Source organism: Chiloscyllium plagiosum, chromosome 13 (genome assembly GCF_004010195.1).
Source record: "Chiloscyllium plagiosum isolate BGI_BamShark_2017 chromosome 13, ASM401019v2, whole genome shotgun sequence".
Lineage (NCBI taxonomy): Eukaryota > Metazoa > Chordata > Chondrichthyes > Orectolobiformes > Hemiscylliidae > Chiloscyllium > Chiloscyllium plagiosum.
Window position 1 is genome coordinate 79,389,931 of NC_057722.1, and position 18,899 is coordinate 79,408,829.

The 18,899-nt window shown below is 41.8% G+C and overlaps 1 protein-coding gene across 11 annotated transcripts in view; it reads right to left on the minus strand.

The window, feature by feature from the left end:
• Positions 1–18,899, minus strand: part of trip12 (thyroid hormone receptor interactor 12) — a 218,931-nt gene that overhangs the window by 154,082 nt on the left and 45,950 nt on the right. The window contains exon 3 of one of the 11 annotated variants that reach the window (XM_043702806.1): positions 14,987–15,064. The exons of the other annotated variants lie outside the window; for them this stretch is intronic. The gene's annotated coding sequence lies outside the window, so the exon portion shown is untranslated. The remainder of the gene's footprint in view (positions 1–14,986; positions 15,065–18,899) is intronic. 11 annotated transcript variants of the gene reach the window in all.

Here is an 18,899-nt window from a genome sequence, read left to right on the forward strand (position 1 = left end):
TAAACGCTTCTTCGCCTCGTCGAGTGCCTTCCTCTTTCGAACCAGAGCCGGGGAAAAGTCCTGAAATAGCATGATCTTGGATCCTTTGTAGATCATAGCTTGGGGGTCTTTTCCGAGATTTCTAGAGGCTTCTAGGAGTTTCTGCCTCTCCCTGTAGCTCTGCAGCTGGAACAGGACCGGGCGTGGGCGCTGGTTTGAGCCAGGCCTGCGTATTGCTACTCGGTAGGCCCATTCCACCCTTACCTGGCCTGGTCCAGCTTGCAGATTTAAAAGTTGTGGCAGCCACTGCTCCAGGAATGCTGTAAGCTGGCCTTCCTCTTCCCGTTTGGGAAGGCCCAGCAAACGAATATTTTTTCGACGACCTCGATTATCGAGGTCGTCAATATGATTTTCCAAGGTCCGGACTCGCTGCTCGAGAGTCCGGACCTGATCCACGGCCGATTGAGCGGTTGTCTCGGAGGTCGCGGCCTTTAGCTCCGCCCCTCCGACTCGGCGTTGAATTTCTTCAATCTCACGGTCGTGCTTCTGCAGCGCGGCCGAGAGCGACTCCCAACGGTTTCTGGATTCGACGATAAAAGCATCGATCTTCGAGTCAAGCTTGGAAAGCATTTCTGCAAAACTTGCTACTGTAGGTAAGTCCCCCGGGGTGGCTGTGGACGCCTCTGCTGCAGCTGGAGAGTGTGGGGGAGGGGTTCCTGCTTGCTGAGAGCTGCGGGCTCCCTTCCATTTAGTCATTTTAACTTAGGATTAAGTTGTTTAAATATAATATTACACAACTAATTGAGTTACTAAACTATTATAAATGATTTATAAATGATTTGGTGAACTTGGTAGGGGGTAGGTGACCCACTGTGCCCAAGTCTTGGGAGGAGCACTATAGACTCAGTCTTACTGGGTCGCCGCCATCTTGGATCCCCCGAACAGCCTTCTTAACCATGCTGTGGGTATAACTGTGCTATTTGGACTGCAACAGTTCAAGGCAGCAACTTCCTACCACCTTCTCACAGGCAATTAGATACGGCCAGCAACATCAAATAACCCATGGACAAAAATATCAAGTAGAAAGTTAGCAACTTGAACCAATGTCATTCAAGAAAGGAGGAAGGAAAACAGGAAACATCAGACTAGAGTTAGCCTGACAATCCATCCGGAAACTACTGGAATCTATTTTTGCTCTCAAGGCTTGTAATGTATTATTTGAGAATTTGGGTCTTAAAGTGAGGGAAAATAGATTTGATCTTCAAGTTTGTGAAGATCTGACTTCAAAAAAAAAGGTCAAAATGCTATTCTAAACAGTTGAAAAAAACTTTTACAAAGAATCAGGTGATTTCATCTCCATGATCAGGAAATCACTTGGGAAGGTAATTGCTCAGGTGCTTGCTGACACCTGTTTTATAAACAGTAAAGAGGTGTCAGAAGCAAGATTGTATTCCGGTAAATGGCCTATATCAGCAGAGATGCTGTTAACTGTGTCCAAGAGTTGATGTTGGGGAGTGGCAGGTGGCTTATAGGGTCTTCAGAAAGGAAGACATCGTACAGGGCTGAAGACAGAAGTTTGAGCCCATATGGCGAAGATCTTCGCTTCCTCACTCTCCACGAGAGTTGTACCGGAGCTTGGAGGGAGGCGAATGCTGCTCCTCTTTTCAGGAAGGGTAATAGGGAAATCCCTGGCAACTATAGACCAGTCACAGTCTTATGTCTGTGGTCAGCAAGGTTTTGGAAAGAATTCTGAGGGAGAGGATTTATGACTAATTGAAAAAGCATAGAGTGATTAAAAGCAGTCAGCATGGCTTTGTGCGGGGCAGGTCATGCCTCACAAATCTTATTGAGTTCTTTGAGGAGGTGACAAGACAGGTCGATGAAGGTCGAACAATGAATGTGGTGTATATGGACTTCAGTGAGGCATTTGATAAGGTTCCCCATGGTAAGCTCATTCAAAGTCCGGAGGTATGGAATAGAGGGAGATTTGGCTCTCTGGATTCAGAATTGGTTGGCTGACAGAAGGCAGAATGTGGTTGTAGATGGAAAGTATTTTGCCTGGAGGACAGTGGTGAGTGGTGTTCCACAAGACACTGTTCTTGATGTTCATGTATTCTGGTGGTTGTTTTTCTGCCCGTTTGTCCAATGTAGTGTTTTTTGCAGTTCTGTAACAGTGTTTGCACAAGAATTCCTAGAAGCATGGCATTCCAACTGGAACGCTATCAACACACACATCAATTTGGACCCCATTTTACCACCCTCTGAAAAAGAACAAGAAATTACATAACTGGAAATGACACCACCAACCAAAGGAAACCTAAACACACAAAGAAAGCAGATCATAACACCAGTGCTTCTCTGATGATGATACCCAATATGGTGACGAAACCTCTGAAAATAAACCTTCCAGCTCAGGGAGCTAACCTACATCCAGAACCTCAACCTGAGCTACAAATCTGCTCAAAACCTACTAATCTAGTCCCACTTGCCAGCACTTTGCACATATTCCTCTCAACTCTTCCAGATGAATTTTAAATATTGTAATTGCACCAGCCTCCACCACTTCCTCTGGCAGTTCATTTCATACACACACCATCCTCTGCGTAAAAGTAGTTGCCCCTTCAATCCCTTTTAAATTTTTCCCCTCTTACCTTTAACCAATGCCCTCTAGTTCTGGAGTCCTCCCACCGCTGGGAAAAGACCTTGTCTATTTATCTTATCCATGCCCTTCGTAATGTTATAAACCTCTATGGTCACCCCTCAGCCTCCGATGCTCCGGGGAAAACAGCCCAAGCCTATTCAGCCTCTCCCTATACCTCAAATTTTCCAACCCTGGCAACATCCTTGTAAATTTTTTCTGAACCCTTTCAAGTTTCACAACATCCTGCCTAATGCAGGGAGACCAGAACTGCACACAATATTCCAAATGCAGTGTAACCAGCATCCTATAAAGCCGCAACGTGACCTCCCAACTCATATACTCAATGCTCTGACCAATAAAGGAAAGCAGACCAAACGCCACCATCACTATCCTATCTACCTGCCACTCCACTTTCAAGGAACAGGTTCCAAATCTTTTTGATATATTTGGAAATGAAATGTCAAGTTCAACATAAATCTGCAAAAACTGATATCTTCAGTGCAAAACTGCACCACTGATTGCATACAAAATGTCAAAGGTCCTGTTGAACTTCAGGACTGAAATCAAATTCTGATCAGATATCAAAAGATTTCAAAAGAAACACAACATTAAAATGCTCTAACCTGAAAAGTCGTACTAAAAGGAGGGGTTTTCTCCATTTCCACCTGGATCCTTGCCAGATTAATGTCAAGTTAATGCATAACATCATTTTAGGATCAAACCCTTACTTAGCGTTGGTGAAGCTGAAGACATAACTGGTTCTGTAATTAAAAGTCAAGAGCGTGGTGCTGGAAAAGCACAGCAAGTCAGACAAGATCACAGGAACAGGAGAATTGACATTTCGGAAGAGAGCCCTTCATCATGCTGTGCTTCTCGATTCTCCTGCTCCCCCGATACTACCTGACCTGCTGTGCTTTTCCAGCACCCAACTCTCAACTCTGATCTCCAGCATCTGCAGTCTGCACTTTCCCCTCTAATTCAGAATCAATCCTTCAAACTTTATTCCGTTGTGAACATCCTGGACTCAAGTGAAGGTATTCTAACTGCAGCAGAATTCCACCACTGGATTCACAAAATCTCTGGTTCAAGCAGACAAACTACTTAAAGATGAATTGTGCACTTGTGGGAGATTGTTGCTGTCCTTCTTTCCGTTGTGAACATCCTGGACTCAAGTGAAGGTATTCTAACTGCAGCAGAATTCCACCACTGGATTCACAAAATCTCTGGTTCAAGCAGACAAACTATATAAAGATGAATCATGCACTTGTGGGAGATTGTTGCTGTCCTTCTGCAGTTTATGTTAATTTCACCACTGTACACTACACTAACTGCCAAATGGCCTGTGTAGATCAATAAACCCATTCTAAATAGAAAACTACGATGTAATTAAACTGAGTTTTAGTGTACAAGACGCATTAAAAAGTGTACACATCATTTTGACACAAAGATCTCTGTTAGTGAGCCTGGATAAATTCAGTTTCCGATAATAGTAATTTAGTCTAGTAGGTAACAATCCTCAGATCGCAGTGAAAATAGAAAAAGAAGAAAACTATATATTGGAGATCTGAAAAAAGGCCGGAAAAAAAACAAGACAAGCTGCAGCTATGGAGAAAGATAAGGAAAATGTATTAAGTTTCAGACCAATGATCAATCATCAGAAAAGAAAGAACATATAAGTTAATTTGGAACGTCATATACTATGAGATTGAAGCAGAACCAAAAGTTGATGTGCTGGAAATTGTGGCAAACATTAAGATTGGTAAGTCCCCAGAGCCAGACCACATTTATCCTAGGTTGCTCCAGGATGGGAAAAAGGAGGTTGCTAAGCCACTGGCGAGGATATTTACCTCCTCACTCCCCACGGGGGCCGTACTGGAGGATTGGAGGGAGGCGAATGTTATTCCTCTTTTCAACAAGGGTAGTATGGAAATCCCTGGCAATTACAGACCAGTCAGTCTTCCATCTGTGGTCAGCAAGGTTTTCGAAAGAATTTTGAGGGATAGGATTTATGACTAATTGAAAAAGCAGAGTGATTAAAAGCAGTCAGCATGGCTTTGTGCAGGGCAGGTCATGCCTCAAATCTTATTGAGTTCTTTGATGTGGTGACATGACAGGTCGATAAGGTCGAGCAGTGGATGTGGTGTATATGGACTTCAGCAAGGCATTTGATAAAAGGTTCCCCATGGTAGGCTCATTCATAAAGTCAGGAAGTATGGGGTACAGGGAGATTTGGCTATCTGGATTCAGAATTGGTTGGCTGACAGAAGGCAGAGTGTGGCTGTGGATGGAAAGTATTCTGCCTGGAGGTCAGTATTGTTTGGGGTCCCACAGGGCTCTGATCTTGGGCCTCTGCTCCTCGTAGTTTTTATAAATGACTTGGATAAGGAGTTTGAGGGATGGGTTAGTAAATTTGCCATGACAAAGGTGTCGTCGATAATATCAAGGGTAATTGCAGGCTGCAGCCTGCCATAGACAGGATGCAAAGCTGGGTTGAGAAATGGCAGATGGGGTTCAACCTCGATAAATGCGAAGTGATGCATTTTGGAAGGTTGAACTTGAATATAGGATTATATAGGATTAAAGGCAGGATTCTTGGCAGTGTGGAGGAACAGAGGGATCTTGGTGTGCAAATGCATAGATCCCTCAAAAGTTGTCACCCAAGTGGATAGGGCTGTTAAAGCATATGGTGTTTTGGCCTTCATTAACAGGGGGATCGAAGTTAAGAGCCACGAGGTTTTGCTGTAGCTCTGTAAGACCGAGTCCACACTTGGAATAATTGTGTCCAGTTCTGGTCACCCTATTATAGTAAAGATGGATGCTTTGGAAAGGGCGCGAAGGTTTACCAGGATGCTGCCTGGACTGGAGGACTTATGAAGAGAGGTTGACTAAGCTAAGATTTTTCTCTTTGGAGAGGAGTCGGAAGAGGTGACCTGATCAAGGTATACAAGGTAATGAGGGGCTTGGATAGAAATCAATAGTTTGAGACTTTGCCCCAGGGCAGGATTGACTAGCACGAGGGGCTCATAGTTTTAAGATATGAGGAGGAAGGTACAGAAGAGACATCAGAGGTATGTTCTTTATGCAGAGAGTTGTGAATGTATGGAATGCATTGCCAGTGGTGGTGGTGGAAGCAGAGTCATTCGGGACATTTAAGACATTGCTGGACAGGTACATGGACAGCAGTGCATTGAGGGGCGTGTAGGTTATTTTAGATTAGGAATAATCCTTGGCACAACGTGGGCTGAAAGGCCTGTTCTGTGCTGTGTTTTTCTATGTTCTAAAATGATGTAAATGCTCTCTTAATTAGGCCAGATCCTCATGAGCCAAGAGTACACAGACATTTCTAAGCATAATCATCCATTCAGTCCATCAGGACTTTGTCAGATCTTTATCTGAGCAAGCAAAGACTAATGCCACTGCCCTGTCCCATAGCACCTTTCATCAAAAGGTGCAACAGACAATCAAGGTATTTTTCAATGTATAATTTCAGTTACATCACACTGTAAACTTTTGCTATAAATTCTGTGTCTTACAATTGTGTCCTCCACTATCAACTGATGAAGGAACGCCGCTCTGAAAGCTAGAGCTTCCAATTAAGCCTGCTGGACTATAACCTGGTGTTGTGTGATTTTTAACCCTGCTTCAAGTATTTATCCAAGTATGCAATGGTCTCTACAGTGAAGCCTCTTTGCCTCCAGTAAAAGTTCCATCATCTGAAGTTTCTTTATTGAAGTTCCTAATCTAGGCATCTACCTGGAAAATCTACCCATTTGCTTTGAAAGGTCTTCATAAAATAAGATGAAGACAAGTCTTCATGAAGGATCTTTCAACATTCTCTTTGCACCATTTCAGACATATTCTTCACAGAAATATTTAGAGATGTCCAAGCCTCATCTCTCAGACTATCAACAAAGCAACTCTTGATGGAAACTGGAGAGCATAGAAACATCAAACAGTGATCCTTGATGCCAGAAATTAACTTGAAGAAAAGGTGCTTTCGGCAAGATTTCTCACTGAAAAGCTGAAGATTACACCTTTATGATTCAAGTGGGTTTTCAGCTGATTCTTCCTTTTATGTTATCCTTTTCCACCAAATTAAACTAATTACCAGTTTTAGAGGTGGGATAAAATCTTCTTCACTTTTAGCCCATTCTGACTGTCATGAAAAAAAACTGATACAGGATTAGACCTAACACTATCACCTGTAATTTTTCTAGACTAGTTCTAGTGGTTATGTCTTGGTAAGTTTCAGCTGTGTCGAGAAGCAATGCTCTTATTCCAAGACAGCAAGAAACCTAACAACTGAAATGGTCTGAATTACCAGAGTTCCTTTTCTTAAACTTCTCAAAACAATTTTCAAACCTTCCTACAAGTGAACTGAGTGAATTAGGTGCATGCTCCAAAAGGGACATAGAATCATGGAGGTTTACAGCATGGAAACAGGCTCTTCAGCTCAACATGCCCATGCCACCCAGTTTTCAAAATTGAACTAAGTCCCATGTGCATGGTCCATATCCTTCCATACCTCCTTCATCCATGTACCCGTTCAAATACTACTTACTTAAATGACAAAACTGTGGATGTAAGTTTGCTCGCTGAGCTGGAAAGTTAGTATACGACAAAATGTCTGAAAACAAAGTATCATCATCAGTGAGCTTTTGGTGAAGCATTAGTGGTATGGCCCACTTTTTATCGGTTTAGGTTTCCTTGGGTTGGTGACATCATCTCCTGTGGTGATATCATTTCATGTTCTTTTGCTCAGGGGGTGATAAATGTGATCCAAGTCAATGTGTTTGTTGAAACGACATCACCAACCCAAGGAAACCTAAACAGTGGGTTGCACGGTGGCACAGTGGTTAGCACTGCTGCCTCACAGCGCCAGAGACCCGGGTTCAATTCCCGCCTCAGGCGACTGACTGTGTGGAGTTTGCACGTTCTCCCCGTGTCTGCGTGGGTTTCCTCCGGGTGCTCCGGTTTCCTCCCACAGTCCAAAGATGTGCAGGGTCAGGTGAATTGGCCATACAAAATGCCCGTAGTGTTAGGTAAGGGGTAAATGTAGGGGTATGGGTGGGTTGCACTTCGGCGGGTCGGTGTGGACTTGTTGGGCCGAAGGGCCTGTTTCCACACTGTAATGTAATCTAATCTAATCTAAACAAATACACAGAGCAGGCCATAATATAAGTACTTCACTTGAGCTCACTAGATGTTTCTCGATACTAGGTAACATCAAAGACAAACCTTCCAGCTCAGTGAGCAAATTTACATCCAGAACCTCAACCTGAGCTACAAATCTTCTCAGAACTCGCTGACAAAACTGTACTTGCCTCCACCAGTCAGTTCCAGACACTCACCACATTGTGAGGAAAGAACTGCCCCTTTGGATCCTTCTGTACCTCACCCCTTTCACCTTAAATCTATGCCCTCTAGTTTTAGACTCCCCGACCATGCATGGGCAAAAGCTGCTGGCTATATACCTTATCTGTGCCTCTCATGATTTTAGAGACCTCTATAAAAGGTCACCTCAGTCCCCTATGCTCCAGGGGAAAAAGTCTGTCAGTCAGTCAAGCCTCTCTTTATAACACAAACCTTCTTGCCCAGGTAATTCTTTTTTGTACTATTTCTACTTTAATAATATCCTTTCTTCACTAGGGCGACCAGAACTGCTTGCAGTACTCCAAATGTGGCCTTACACAATGTCATGCACAGCTGCAACAAGACTTCCCAATTTCTATACTCAATGCACTGACCAATGAAAGCAAGCATGCTGAAAGTTGCCTTCACAAGGAGCTATGAATCAGTATCCCTAGAACTAGGGATGTTTAATTCTTTAATATTCCCCAGGACCTTATCATTGACTGTGTAAATCCTACCCTGGTTTGACCTACCAAAATGCAAAACCTTGCATTGGAGTAAATTAAACTCCATCTGCCATTCCTCAACCCATTGGCCCAGTTGGTCAAGACCTTGTGGCATTCCCAGATTAGTCTTCACCATCCGCTGTATCACTAATCTTGGTATCATTCGCAAACTTACTAAATGAACCTAAATTTTCATACAAATAGTTTATATAAATGACAAAGAGTGGACCCAGTACCGATCCCTGTGTAATATACCACTGGTCACAGGCCTCCAGTTCGAAAAACCACCCTCTGCCAATACCTCTATCTTCTACTGTCAAGACAATTTTGTATCCTATTGGCCATCTCCCAAGATAGAGAGATTTAACCCGCCTCAACAACACACCATGCAGCACCTTGTCAAAGGCCTTGTTACAAAGTCCTTGTCCAAAGACACACTTTCCCACACACAAAACCATGCTAATTATCCCAAATGTGTCCTCACCCCTCTAAAGCCCTAACTAATTACAATGCCAATTTTCAACTTTTCTAATATGAACATTGTGTGCTCATTTGTAATTTAGAGAATGGAGACTACAACTTGATAAAAACTTTACAAATTGTACATAATGTAAATCAGGGCAGGAATAAGCAAAGTCCATGTTTAATACGAAAAAGACTGCTTCATTTGAAGCATTCTTCAGTTCAGATTTAATTAAACTGAATGTTTACCTCAACTAATCCACTAATTTCCTGTATTCACACAACTATAAAATCACAAATCAATTCTTGCTTTGCAATGTCTTTCATCTCCAATATTCCCAAAATAAATTCAGCAGCAAGCAAATCAACTTGGATGAAATGAATAATCTCACACCCAAAATATCTCACATGGAATTGAGTTTAGTTTAAAAATTTACTGGATTTGGACGTATGGTCACTGGCAGTTATAAAAAAGTTTCAACATTGTTGAATTGAATGGCACAAATAAAAGTTTTGCAAATGAAAGTTTCTAGTAGTTTTAAATCAGCTTGCTATTCTAATAATGATGTAATTGTATCATAGAAAGCACCACCCTGTAAACACTTATGATTCATAACGATTAACAGAAAAATCCAGCACCAAAGCACAAAACAGGAGGTGCCAACTTTCAATTCAGTTCATGGTACGTAAACCAGAAAAACATTTTTTAAAAAAACTAGTTAGGAAACATTTTGGTGCAGCTTGACCTGTGCCTCCTAGCTCAGAGGTAGGGACACTACCACTGCATCACCATAGCACTCACTAGCAAACAAGGTTACAGCTAAACAAATTGATCACATTTGGAAATAGCAAAATCTTTAGTTCCTGCTCATGTCTACAATCAAAGTGACTGAAGTGCACGTATATGGGATACAGAAAGGGATAGAAGTTTAGGGGTGATCGCCTTTGTCGTCAAATAGCACACCACACACTTCTGGAGACCAAGAAGAATGACCACTTAAAAAGGTGCATCTGAAATACTTCCCCAAAACATTTATCATCCTGGTATGCTTTCATATCTCTAACTGGGGAAATATAGTCAAATACCTTACTGTATTATTCATGTGAGCATTGCCTCTGCACACACCTATTTTGGCAACACATGTAGAATGCTTTTTACCTTTTCTTAAAAGCATGGGACATGGACATTGCTGGCAACACCAGTTGCCCATCGTAAAACTAAAAACTTATATCATTGTGTTGAAATTCAAAACAGGCTCCTTCACTTTGAATAAGTGAGCGTGTTTTAACACCAGACAAAAAGGCTCAGGAGAAAGTACTTTGATTAAATGTCTCAACCATTTTTTTAAAAATATCACATTAAGGAAAACAATGTATTAGTGAAGTTTTATCAGTCGTCTTGAAAGGTAACTTGAAGATTTGATTTCAGTATCCCAGTCGCTCTTGCAGAACTAACTTACGTAATGTCTCATTTCAGTATTTAGCCACAAACTGTTGAGCGAGATGACCAGAGGATAGGAATTAAATTGAAAACAAAGCTGCACACAACAGAGTTGAATGAAACAGTAGCTAAGGATAGTCTGAGAAAAAAATCATAATGCAATTTGTAAAATGGATGGCACGGGGCCAAATAGAGGAGGTGGAGACCTTCACATCTCATTACATAAATACTTCCAACTTAATGACATTAAGTAAAAAATTTACTATTGCTATCACATATCCAATACTTTTAGCATAATCAAGTCAGAAGACCATTTCAGTCACAAATACACTTGTCCAACTGCCTGCAAATAGAGCAAGAACTTAGAAGAATCCGACTTTAAGCAAAAATTGGTTATCGTATCAAACGTTACCGATTTCATACAAACCCAGCACGACAAATGTATCTGCTGGAGAAAAGCGCCTTCTAATATATGGCTTTTCACATCAACTCAAAAAACTCAAATTTCAGGTTATCCAAATAACTTAGAATTTAGTTTTAAAACAACAGGCCAGGAATGACATGCTGCAGCTGTATAAGATTTTGGTTATGCCACATACTATTGCGTTCAATTCTGGTCGCCTCATTCCAGAAAAGATATGGAGGCTTTGCAGAGGGTTCAGTAGATGTTTACTAGGATGCTGCCTGGATTAGAGTGTATGAGTTATAAGGAGGCTAGAAAAGATAGTGTTGCTTTCTTTTGAGCATTGGAGGCTGACGGGAAACTTGATAGAAGTCTGTAAAATTAGGAAATGCATAGACAGGGTTGATGGTCAGAATCTTTTCCCCAGAGTTGAAATATTAATATTAGAGACGTGCATTCAAGGTGAGGTGGTGGGGGGGGGGGGGGGTTCAAAGGCCCTCTCTGAATGGGAGGTGCAAGATTTTTTTTAAAAACCAGAGTGGTAGGAATCTGGAATACGATAGGGGTATTTAAGGGACTTTTACATAAGCACATGACTTTGCAAGGAATGGAGTGATATGGACCAAGGGCAATCAAAAGGGATTATCTTAATTTGGCATCACGTTCAGCACAAGATTATGGGCTGAAGGACCCATTCCCTTGCTGTACTGTTCTATGTTCTATTTTCTAATGAGACAAACAAACATTCACATGAAACAAGGAAATTATAACCTTGAAAACATGAAGGGCATGAATAGGGTGAAAACTAATGGTCTTTTTCCTAGAGGGCATAGGTTTAAGTTGACAAGGGAAAGACACAAAAGGGAGCTAAGGGGCAACTTTTTCACGCAGAGGATGATGCATATACGAAAGAAACTACCAGAGGAAGTGGTGGAGGCTGGTACAATTACAATATTCAAAAGGCATCAGGATGGGTATGAGTGGGAAGGGTTGAAGACATTGGCCAAATGCTGGCAAGTGGGACCATATTAATTTAAGATATCTGGTCAGCATTGATGGAGTTAAGCCAAAGGGTGTTTCCATGTAGTACATTACAGACTAATTCATGTTAAGTTGCATGGTTAGGAGACCTTCAAATCTCGGCACAATTAAGACAACTGAGTAGATGTGGTCAACTTGTGTACTAAAACTGCTAATTTAATCTAAACATTTTTAACCCAATTATTCACTGCACGACAGCAAAGACACTTACACATTCTTAAAAACAACAGAACAGGTAGAGCTAAGAACAGGGTACTAGTTAAGTGGCATAAACATCAGGTTGGTACATAAAAGCAGCCAATGAAGTAGCAACGTGTGTTACACAGGTCATTTGACAATGTCCAAGTTTTGCTTGCTCTGTCTGAAAACTAATGAAAACTGACCCAATTTCTGCAATAAGTGCACCAAAATGATAGTGACCTTTGAACAATTACAAACTTCAACATGGGAGCAGAGAAAGACAGGTAATATGGTGTGTTGATTAATTGTTTAATAACCAAGGTTTGTATGCACTCAAAAACCTTCATGTGACAAACAGAGAATGAAACTTTTGCAGACAGCAATTTTGCATCTGTCATTATTAATTCTGTGTCAGCATGACCATATTAGCCATGCTTACTTGCGATAGATTAATATAACATGGTTACTCATTAACGTCACCTAACAAACAAACTATTGGAACAAAATTTCTGTTCCGATGTTTCTTCCAAACTACAACCTTACCTTGAGCAGCTTTCAACCAGATGGTGCTGACAAGAGTAGCAGTAACTCCCAGTGAGGACAGGCTAGCTGAAATGATCAATACAGCCAAAACATTCACTCACAGTACAAAACTTAAAAATTTTAAAAGGCATTTTGACATTTGGAAATGAATTTGAAGTTCAAGTCCTTACAGTCTTGCACGGGATGCTATCACCACAAGATATTTGAATTCTTAATTTACTAAGTAGAAGCTAGGTCAACAGAATGGCTTCGGTTGAACAATACATCATTACTATGCATGAGAAACCGATCAGTTCAAGTTCTATCCAATTAAAACCCAAAACTCCAGTCTTGCTGTACAAGGCTGCAGCAGTGCACACCTTTTCTGAAATTAACTTTAAAGAAACGGAGTCAATTTTTGTTCACGAAATTTAGACCGATTATTGTCATTCTACTTCAGTGCATTAATGCATCTGTAGATGTCCCTCAGGTAAACACCCTTGCACATTACACTTTGCAACCAGTTAAGTTCATTTTACCTGGGTTGATGTAACCTTTACAACTGGATTCTAGTAAAACAAAATTTTTGTTCCATTGAATTTTCCTTCCAAATAACCTCAGCTGATCAGAGATTTCAACTAGGTGGCTGCAGACAAGGATACATCATTGACTTGGAAATGTGTTGCTGGAAAAGCGCAGCAGGTCAGACAGCATCCAGGGAACAGGAGAATCGACGTTTCGACTTGTCATTTCAAAATGGTAAAAAGTATATTTCATGCACACTAGCACACTGTCGACTGTGCATGCTTTTTATACACACAACCGTAAGATGTTCCTGATAGAAGGATATGAGCAATTTGTTGAGACAAAAGTGAGGATGTTGAACCCGTAAAATAATAAAAGTTGAGCACAGCATGCCAAGCATAGGTAGCATTATCTGATCTGCTTGGATTCAGGATTCACAATAAATAGGTTTATTGAAAATCATTGAATACAATGTGTTTTCTGCAAACTAAAATGCCATTTGGAAACTATCTTGTCCTCAAAGACAGACAACAAAATCTTTCACCCAAACACAAGCGGTTTCAAGTGAATGCACAAAAGAACAACCGAAGTTAGATGGCTGTTGTGTGATATCAATTCAGCAAGAATCAATTTACAAAGAGAAGTGTCAAATGTTTTTGACCAATTCAATGACCATTTTAACATAATTTCTTCACCAAATGCTCTCCGGGTTTTATTAGATTTTTGACTGGCATGATAGGCTCAAATAAAGTTTTCTTTCAAGTTAAAACGTAACATTTGTTATACAAATAGGACAATGTTCTGCACTACTGATTAGAGGTGATGTGCTGCAAAACAATGCAATTGTTGATTCTTGGCATTGTTTGTAATTATGAAATGTTAAAGATTAGTCTCAAATCAAATATAAATTTGGAGTTTTCTCAATTTAGTGTGAATTTCAACATTTCTCCAAAGTAATAAATGAATTTTAGATTTCAGTGTTTGAAATCTGTAGATAGAACACTTGGTAGAAAAAGTAATTGTCGAATCAAGTTAGAAGAGGATTTGCTCTATTTGAGCTCGTTTTAAGTATGGAGTGACAAGTAATTAGGAAAGCTAATAGAATGCAATGGGAAACTGAGTATGAAAATAGAAGATCATCCTGGAGTTGAACAGGACACAGATGAGAGTACTTTACACTGTGCCCAACTCACTCACTTCACCTGGAGGTGGAGAAAAAAGTATGGTGCAGAAAAACCTGCTAACGTGCTTTCAGCTATTTCACGTTATTAGCAAGGACAAAACTTAGGAAAGATATTACACAACAGTACAGTGGCTCAGTGGTTAGCACTGCTGCCTCACAGCGCCAGGGACCTGGGTTCGATTCACATCTCAGTCCAGTGTCTGTGTGGAGCTTGCACATTCTCCCTGTGTCTGTGTGGGTTTCTTCCGGGTGCTCTGGTTTCCTCCCACAATCCAAAGAGGTCAGGTGAATTGGCCATGCTAAATTGCTCATCGTGTTAGGTACATTAGTCAAGAGTAAATATAGGGTAGGGGAATGGATCTGGGTGGGTTACTCTTTGGAGGGTTGGTGTGAACTTTTTGGGCCGAAGGGCCCATTTCCACACTGTAGGGAATCCAACCTGAAAAAAACAACTCTATTATTGTTGCAAAAGTTTCCAGGGTAAGCAACAGGAGTGTAAGAATTCTTTTAGTCATACTATTTGCCAGGTTGTCTTCGTTGGACAATGACCTTGTTTGTGGCAAAGAATGACAGACAAAAAGAGAAAAACAAAATTGAATTGCTGACAGGCCTCACTGGAACTGGAGATCAGTATTTCATACACTAATGAATTTGTTGTGGCAGGTGATTTAATCACTAACATAATGATGCAAATGATGTTAGTAATCGCTGCAAGTTCCCCAAGTCTCAATTCACATTTGAAAGTTCCTACCGTTTGAAGGTTGATTGCAGAAAACTAGCCCTCTTAGACACAACTTGAATTTTAGATTTTGCAGCAAACTCAGATCTTCTGCAAAGAAATTTTTTTTTTAAATTAGTAACATATTGTGAACGACTGCAGTTGAGATTTAAGTACGGAACATGCAATTGTATTGCGAATGATAGCTTCGGAATCAAATTTGTATATCAAAAGCAGTTTGGTAGAAAGACCAGCTTTGTTGGTAAATTAAGATTTAGAGCAAAGCTAGAAAGTACAACTGCCCTGCTTCAAAAGGATGGAAAATCTCTCAATTTACTTCTCCATCTCCAATACTTAGTTAATTTGTCAGCAGAATAGTCAATTTAATAACTGCAAAGTCTTATTGTTCACATGGCAATAATAAATTCTCCCTTTGAGAATCACCAGCATTATTACACATGCAGGTGGACCAAAAAAAAACTATATTCCCTTTGTACCAAAATAGATACAACTGAACTTTAGGCTGGACAAGAGATGAATCCACTAACTCTAATATGAACATTCAAATGTGAACGGATAGATTTAAATAAAACACATCTTTGGCCACAATACAACATTTTGTTTATGTACGTGATTTGTTGTTGATCTCTTGTATTGTGCTTTGTTTAGTTCAATAGTTGAATAAAGCTCAACTAAAAGATGAGTGGTCCTTTGTAATGGATAAAGGGTATAGGAGCTGTTAAAAGGAGTACTTTTTAAATAAGTATGATATTCAAAAAAATGTATTTTTTTCCAAATATCATTTTTCTTTCTAGATTATGTTAACGTTTATAAGAAACTTTTCCCACACGTTCTTACCAAAAAAAAACAGTTAGTGGTACCAAATATGCGTTCATTAAACTAGTTCCGTGCAAATAGAACAGATTATGATGTGGAGGTGCCAGTGTTGGACTGGGATGGATGATGTCATAAGTCACTTGAAAGAGGAGCAGCACTCAAAGCTTTCAGCTTCAAATAAACCTGTCGGACTATAACCTGTCATGTGATTAATGACTGAAATTCCTCAACCAGTACTAAATGAAACTCAATTTGTTAATGGGATGTGGGCATTGCTGGCCAAGCGAGCAATAGTTACCCAACCTTAATTGGCGAGTTGCCTTTTTGAACTGCTGCAATATGGGAGGTTTAGACACCCCCATATTGCTGTTGAGAAGGGAATTCCATGATTCCATCCAGTGACAGTGAATAAATGACAATACAGTTTTAAGCCAGAATGTGATGTAACTTGGAGAGGAACCTGCAGGTAGTCACACAACACATCTTATTGCCCTAGTCTTTCACAGCAGTAGAGATTGCTGGTTTCAAAAGGTGCTGTCGTGGAACCTTGGTAAGTAACTATATTGCATTTTGTAGATGACACACACTGCTGTTATGGTGACAGTTATAAATGGGGTGCCATTGGCGAAGGCAGCAAATAGTGAATGTGATAAATTGGGTGCTAAACAAGTGGACTGCTTAGTTTTTGAAGGCATCATGCTTTTGATTTGCTTAAGCAGCAACATTCATCAAGGCCAGTGCAAAGTATTCCATCATATTAGACCATTAGACCATAAGACATAGGAGTGGAAGCAAGGCCATTCAGCCCATTGAGTCCTCTCCACCATTTAATCATGGCTGATGGACAATTCAACTCCCCTTCCCGCACTCTCCCTGTAGCCCTTAATTCTTTGTGAGATCAAGAATTTATCAATCTCCGCCTTGATGGCCCCCAACGTCCCGGCCTCTACTGTGCTCGGTGGGAATTAATTCCACAGGCCCACCACTCTCTGGCTGAAGAAATGTCTTCTCATTTCCGTTCTCAATTGACCCCCTCAAGAACAAGTATACCGTTTTGGATACTTGTGGGGGGGAGGCTTGGTTCGGCGCAACATCGAGGGCCCAAGGGCCTGTACTGCGCTGTATTCTTCTATGTTCTATGTTCTATGTTCTAATTCTAAGGCTGTGCCCATGGGTCATAGGCTCCCCACCTAACAGAAACAATTCCCAGCGTCCACCCTTTCTAAGCCATGCATTATCTTGTAAGTTTCCATAGATCTCCCCTCAACCTTCTAAACTCCACTGAATATAATCCCAGGATCCTCAGTCAATCATAATATGTTAGGCCTACCATTCCAGGGATCATCAGTGAATCTCCACTGGAAAATTCCTGATTTGTCACGTAGATGGTGGATGGGTACGAGAGAGATAAGACCATTATTGGCTGCAAAATTCTTGATCTCTGCGCTGCTAGACAATTAATCCAGAGACTCTAACAGTCTGGGATCCAGGTTCAAAGCCTGCTACAGCATATGGTGGAATTTGAATTTAAAGAAAACTGGAATGAATCATCTAATAATGACTACAATACAATTCTGAACACACCCATCTGATTCACTAATTTTCTTTAGGGAAGGAAATTGCTGTCCTTACCTGGTCTGGCTTACATGCAATTCCAGGCCCACAGCAATGTGGTTGACTCTTAACTGCCCTCTGGGCAATTAAGGATGGACAATAAGTTGACCCAGACAGCAATGTCCAGATCTTGAGGGATTACAAAAAGGAATGTGACAGGAATACAGAGCTTAGAAGTGACCCACTGATGGGGAGATCACTTTGCTCTGTACATTGCATTCTACTGGTGATCTTTGGCATACAAGTAGTCCTGTGTTCCCAACCTCACCATCAAACCAGCAGACAAAGGGGGCGCAGTGGTAGTCTGGCGCACCTGACCTATACACCGCTGAAGCCAAATGCCAACTCGAGGACACCTCTTCCTACTGCCCCCTTGACCATGACCCCACCACCCACCCCCATCACCAAACCATCATCTCCCAGACCATACAGAACCTCATCACCTCAGGAGATCTCCCACGCATGGCTTCCAACCTCAGTCTGGGAACCCCGCACTGTCCGGTTCTACCTCCTTCCCAAAATCCACAAGCCTGACCACCCTGGCCGACCCATTGTCTCAGCATGCTCCTGCCCCACTGAACTCATCTCTACATACCTCGACACTGTCCTATCCCCCCTAGTCCAGGAACTCCCCACATACGTTCGAGACACCACCCACGCCCTCCACCTCCTCCAAGACGTCTGTTTCCCCGGTCCCCAACGCCTCATCTTCACCATGGATATCCAATACCTCTACACCTCCATCCGCCATGACCAGGGCCTCCAAGCCCTCCGGTTTTTCCTCTCCAGACGTTCCCAACAGTACCCCTCCACCGACACTCTCATTCGTTCGCCCGACCTCGTCCTCACCCTTAACAATTTCTCCTTTGAATCCTCCCAATTCCTCCAGACCAAAGGGGTAGCCATGGGCACACATATGGGCCCCAGCTATGCCTGTCTCTTTGTTGGCTACGTAGAGCAGTTGATCTTCCGTAATTACACCGGCACCACTCCCCACCTCTTCCTCCGCTACATTGATGACTGCATTGGCGCCACCTCGTGCTCCCGCGAGGAGGATGAGCAATTCATCAACTTCACCAACACATTCCACCCTGACCTTAAATTTACCTGGACCATCTCCGACACCTGGCTCCCCTTCCTGGACCTCTCCATCTCCATCAGTGACGACCAACTTGACACTGACATCTTCTACAAACCCACCAACTCCCACAGCTACCTGGATTACACCCCTTCCCACCCTACCTCTTGCAAAAATGCCATCCCGTATTCCCAATTCCTCCGCCGTATCTGCTCCCAGGAGGAGCGGTTCCACCATAAAACACACCAGATGGCCTCCTTCTTTAAAGACCGCAATTTCCCTTCCCACGTGGTCAAAGATGCCCTCCAACGCATCTCATCCACATCCCGCACCTCCGCCCCCAGACCCAACCCCTCCAACCGCAACAAGGACAGAACGCCCCTGGTGCCCACCTTCCACCCTACCAACCTTCGCAAA